Source organism: Urocampus carinirostris, chromosome 7 (assembly GCF_059441175.1).
Source record: "Urocampus carinirostris isolate Australia breed hairy pipefish chromosome 7, RoL_Ucar_1.0, whole genome shotgun sequence".
Lineage (NCBI taxonomy): Eukaryota > Metazoa > Chordata > Actinopteri > Syngnathiformes > Syngnathidae > Urocampus > Urocampus carinirostris.
In genome coordinates this window covers 13,056,956-13,063,171 of record NC_142355.1, presented here as the reverse complement: position 1 = coordinate 13,063,171, position 6,216 = coordinate 13,056,956, and the positions used below count along the sequence as shown (strand labels likewise).

The 6,216-nt window shown below is 40.4% G+C and overlaps 1 pseudogene; it reads left to right on the top strand.

Annotated features, from left to right (window-relative positions):
- Positions 1-4,715: 4,715 nt before the first annotated feature.
- On the top strand, positions 4,716-4,867 carry LOC148362377 (U2 spliceosomal RNA; annotated as a pseudogene).
- The last annotated feature ends 1,349 nt before the right edge of the window (positions 4,868-6,216 follow it).

Here is a 6,216-nt window from a genome sequence, read left to right as displayed (position 1 = left end):
GTGGGGGGCAGGGTGGTGCTTCCACACGAGTATATAACATAATTTGTAATTAGATAGTTACTTATCTTAGTAGATACTACTTACTACTTTTCTACCAATTAGTAGTGTCATGTCCTGCACGGTTGTCATGGCGCCCAGCTGGCCCTGCCCCTTGACACCGGCTGAGACGCATTGAACTGATTGCTTTTGGAGTACTTAAATGCCGTTGCCAGACCATTGCTTTACCTTGTTGAAGACCTGTTCATGCCTGTTTGATCTGATTAATGCCTAGTTTGTAATTTTGATTGCCTTTGAACCTGTTTTGTTTTGTTTTTGGTCCATTTGTGTGTTGGACAACTTTTCTTTCCTAATTAAAGTGACAGATCGTCTACGCATGTGAGTTCCGACTTCCTGCTTCCCGGTCCGTTTCCTGACAAGTAGTGTGCTACATTTTGGTGTCAGTCGTTACAATTTAAATGAAGTAACCGATAACTGTTAATAATTACTTTTTTTTGTACTGACCTAACACAGGTTATTCGAAACTTGTAGCACTCTAAAAAACGTGTTTAGGTGTGCATGCATGAGTAGGTGACCCTGGCCAAGGAGTTAGGCCTCTGCCATCAATAAGCAAATGGATTCATTTGCAGGAACACGCGCACATGCTGAAGTGCAAACACACTCACATTCCTGCGGATATATAAGTATCAGTATCCATCTGTGGGAGGACCATGTGCCCATGAGAAGTAAAAGCCTTCCGAGGAAATCAGAAACGCATGTTTGCCATCATGGTGGTCCCTCCTACTAGGATGATTTAAAGGCATCAACCCACAACAGATTTTTTTTTTTTTATCTGAGGTTGCTCTAAATTAAAAATCAATACCAATAAAATGCCAAGCATGCATTTCTACTATGTGAATAAAACACATTCTGAAAATTCTTAGCTGGCTGGTAGAGATGTGAATGGTAGAGGGACAGTGCATATTAATAAGTGCCTCCTAGTGGTAAAAAATGGAATTTATTGCAAAAGACAGCAACAATAATACACAGAATTACATGAAATAATCATATACTGTAAACGGGGGCAGCACGGCAGCGCGGTGGTTAGCGCATGTGCGGCACAGTTCTGAGGTCATGAGATCGAACCTTCCTGTGTGGAGTTTGCATGTTCTCCCCGTGTTTGCGTGGGTTTCCTCCGGGCACTCCGGTTTCCTCCCACATTCCCAAAAAAACATACATGTCAGGTTAATTGTCTGGTACAAATTGTCCCTCGGTGTGAATGAGCGAGTGAGTTGTCTGTCTCTGAGTGCCCTGCGACTGGCTGGCAACCAGTTTAGGGTGACGCCTACTCACTGCCCGAAGATAGCTGGGATGGGCTCCGGCACCCCGCGACCCTACTGAGGATGATGAATGTGTGAATGAATAATCATATAAACTTGCATTTTTCAAAATATTAGTTATATTAGTAATGCTAGATACTAGAAATTTGTATTTATTTTACATAGCATGAGCCCTTACCTAGAGTGAGTGGATTGTTCGCCATCTGGTGGTTACAGGGACCCAAAAAACCTCAAACCTTGCAAAAAATAACAAGAATAATGGTGTGGTTTGGTCACTTTGAGTCCCTGTAGTTTTATTCTTCTTTGGGCTTTTTAGGCACTTGTTTTTGGTTTTACTACAGAATACTGTACAGAGTCACCAACACTACCTTATAAGCATTCGACAAACACTTTTTTAACCTTAAAAACGGCTACAGCCTAAAAAAATATATAACGTAAATTCCGGACTATAGAGCGCACCTGATTATAAGCCGCACCCACCACATTTTAAAAGGAAAACCGATTTTGTACTTACACAAGCCGCACATGTATATAAGCCGCATGCGCCCACATTAAAAAAATGTAACACAAACACAAAATTAACCCAAACCCGACTAAGTCCCGCGATTGAAACTGAATGTCCTTCATAAAAGTACACAGTCCAAAAATCACAGCTGGCAAAATGAACGGAAATAATACTGGTACTTAAGGTTTGATGCAGACCTGCAGAGTCCGGGTCCCGTTGAAAGTAATCCAAGGAAAAAAATGTATATTTCCAAAGGTAAGGGTGGGAACAATATATATCCACTATTGTCTGCCGCGTCCACAAACACTCACCTTTACTGGTCCCCACTTCCCGTCAGCCCGCGTTTTTTTCGCCCCTTCTTTTTTATTCGCCCGTGGGAAACATATCAGAATAAGTGTCTGAAATAAAGAAAAAATATACAATTGCAAATACATATTATACATGGTTACACATATTTACAAGAAAAGACGGTACACTGAGAGTTTTCAAAGCTTTAATAATAATAATAACTTTCATCCCAAACGGTGCCTGTGACAGGTAGCAACACGCGAGCAACATGTTAGCAACACAGTAAACGGGTCTGTTAAAAAAACATACAGTACTTGTAAAAATCACGGTAAACCGTCGTCATCTTCCTCCTTAGAACTGAAGCCATCGAAAAGCAACTTTGTCATATAGACGTCGTCCCACGCTCCCTTATTCTAAAACACGCTAGCAACACGCTCGCAACACAGTAAACGGGTCTAGTAAAAAAAAACATACCGTACTTGTAAAAATCACGGTAAACCGTCGTCATCTTCCTCCTTAGAACTGAAGCCGTCAAAGTCGTCTTCCTCAGTGTCGGAAAGAAACTTCGTCATATAGACGTCGTCCCACGCTCCCTTATTCCAAAACACGCTGGCAACACGCTCGCTCCTTCTTTATCGGACTGCTCGATTGCTTTTAGCTTGAAAGCTGCGTCATGCCTTTCTTTTTGCATTTTGCATGATGAGGGTATGTTTACGGTAATTTAATTTACTGTATGCACAAGCCAAGAAGTTGCAGTCTTCCTCGGCACATATATTCCACCGGTCTTAATCTTACCTTTTGTACTCAAGCGCCGCTGGCGGCCGTTAGAAAAATTACATAAATTGGCCGCATCACTGAATAAGCCGCAAGGTTGAACTTTTGGGAAAAAAGTAGCGGCTTATAGTCCGGAATTTACGGTATATATATTTTAAGTAACAGCAATGAAAAATCTTTATTTCTGCTTTATTTTGAAGCAAGACAAAATCTTGGTGTGTGATTAGTCTCAGAGAAGGGCGCCTAACCCTGAAGCCACCAAGCTGGTCCACATTTGCCACTTTGCAATCTGTACGATGGGGCGCTCCACACAGTTTGAAGAAAATCTGAGACTTTTATGTGTGCCTATGGTCGTGAAAATATGGTAAGTGAGTTTAGTGTACAATCCCTGAGGATGATTTTCCAAAGAAAAATTCTTGTAGCCTTTCAATGCGAGAGCAAGCTGTTTTTGTGATTCGCGGCTGCCGTCTTCTTCAAAGTTTTTATCTTAGAGGCCAACTTCTTTTTTTAACTTGTTATCTTTGTCCTCTGCCAGCCGTTAAACGTAGCCGTTTATAACAAATTCTCATGAGTTAAGAAGCGACTCACATTTCAATAGAAACACCTGCATGTCACTTAACTCTTCGCTTCACTTTTGTGAAAGACGCAGAACAAATTAGATGGTGAATTGACGGTGTCAGATTGTTATTGGGGAACTAGATATGATGAAAGATCAAACAAGATTCTATACTCCTTCAACGAGAATCTTCTAATCCAAGTATTTTACAAGGCCAAAGGAGCAGCTGCACTTCTTCAATTTAAGACCCTTGAGTACTTTCAGAGTGCCAGGATTACACTCACTCCACTGCACAGTTTAATTCGACTTCCCCATTTGATTTACAGTGATTTATTTTGCGGCAAGAGGTATAATGTGACAAAACATGGCCAAATAACCCCAGGATCTTCAACAATGTTTAGTACTGTGATTCATTGAACTGGGGGACTGACAAATATACAGCTTTACTCCCTCCTCATGTACAGAATTTCAATAAAATGGACCAGTAAATCAGAACTGAAGTTTAACTGCCTTACTTCCGTACAGACATATGTATGAAAGAGTTACATTTGTCTCTGGCATGGTTTCCCTTCGTATTTCCCTTCTTAGAAAAGGATTATGTTGTCAACCAGTGAGGAGGAAGTAATAATGACATGCTTTTGCAAAGACAATTCCAGCGTAATGGGTTAATATAACAATTGATCCATATACAGGCATTTACCAGCCACAATATTGTGCCTGCTTGCACAATATAATTATATGCACAAGGGACTTTATCAAACATATATAGTTTGGGATGATAAAGTTATCATGTACTATTTAGAACTTAAAGAGTGTAAAGAAAAACAACTAAATTACAATGCCATTGAGGACATTCCTATCCTTGAAAAAGATTACTATAGTGTTTCCCATAGATTTTTTTTGAGACCCTGGTGGGTGGACAGTCTAGAGTTATCTCGGGGAATGATCCTCTGGAATTTTTTTTGCACGTTTTAAATTCAAACACATCTATCTGGTGCATTTATATAGCAAAATCAAGAATCCAGATCTAAGAACAATTTATGCCCCTCTGTTTGGTTCTTCCATTCTATTCTAAGCATTCTAAGTGACAAATGTATTGTCATTATAACATGTAAAACACACAAGAAAAAATTAACATTTGTGTCTGGTACCCTGACTAAAACTAATGTGATAATGAGATAACATTGACTGCCTTTTGGTATGTCATCTACACTACTTGTCTCCAGTGGTTAGAATTCGGTGCTTGCTAGGACCTAAACTTGGCCTTTGATGCTAGGTCCTTAGCTTGGCCTTGATGCTAGGTTCTTAGCTTGGCCTTTAAAGTCACTATCTTTGATTTTTGCATTTCGGAGATGGAATATGAGCTTGCTCTGTCCACTCCACGCATCGGCCCGGTATTGCAGTACCTCCGGGAACGGTGCATTCGCAATGATCGCAGCAAGGCTTTAGGGCTAGGACCTTAGCTTGGCCTTTTGGCTGAGAGTAAGTGTCCCGGCTCCTTGGCTTTGTAGCGTATTATGAACTGACCGATATCGGATAATGGATAATGAATAACGAAGATAGATCAATAACCCTTAAAAACCCCAAACCCCACTGCTGTGACCCGGGTAAGATTCCTGTTGCACACAACAGCAAAGTTTGAGCTGAGAAAAAGTGAGAAAAGAGTTTGTACCAACTCAAGTGTGTGTTATACACAGTTAAATACGGTTTATCTCAAAATATTAACATATCTTTTAATGACCCAGTATCTTTCTATTGTATGGGAAACACTGTACTTACATATAGAATTGCACCAACGACATGTCACGTACTACCGAATGGTGCACCTCTGCATCACTGCAACCCGTATTATTTTCAGGATTTTCACAGCCACTTATACACACAGAGCCTACTGTGTGCTTGGGGACACAATGATGGAATGTGAATGTCAGTGGTCTGCTTATTTACTCTTCATATAAAACACTGAGCAGTAATTAACTGCAGTTATCCTCCCTTACTTGAGGGTAATTGACTGTTTCAAAGCACCACAGCTTCATAATGCCCAATGTGTGCGTGTATACGAAAAAAGAACAGAAAGAAATTAGATGTATGAGCAAACTGCATGTGAAAATATCAACTCCTTAACATCCCCCACTTCCCTCATCATAAACTCATCCGCCCCTCACACCCACTAAGGATAAGGGTCAGCAGAGGTGGACAAAGCCACTCAAATGCACCAGATGTCTTTATAACAGCATTAATATTCAGATGTATTCATTAGCAGTAAGCGCAGGAAAACGGACCGTGGCGAGACGGTGTGCTAACCGTCAAAATATGCACCATTAAATTTAATGAGCAAGCAGAGTGAGGCTTACATAGCCAGGAGAAACTTTGGACCAGGTAGCTGATACACTGTCATTGAGAAAATTCCCTGAAAACGGTTGTGCCAGTCACAAACTAATGCACTACGTATATACTATAAGCATAACCATGTCTGTTGATAGTCACAGACAGAGTCACATGTCTCATGTAAATACAAAATGTTTGGTCAGTGAGTTTACTCCATTTTTCTTAAATGCCAAATAGATGAAGTTTGTTTGGAATGAGATCTACATTACTTGCTGGTATTCGTAATAGTTTTTGTGATTTTTTCATTTTTTTAATTCTTGGGGAACTTTAAAGTTTGCTGATAATATAACTAATAGCTATATAGTCATTATCAGTCGCAGAGCAGTTGATCTGCAATTAGTGGCCAACAATCTGTGGTGAGGTGGCTCGTGCTAACATGGGGACATATG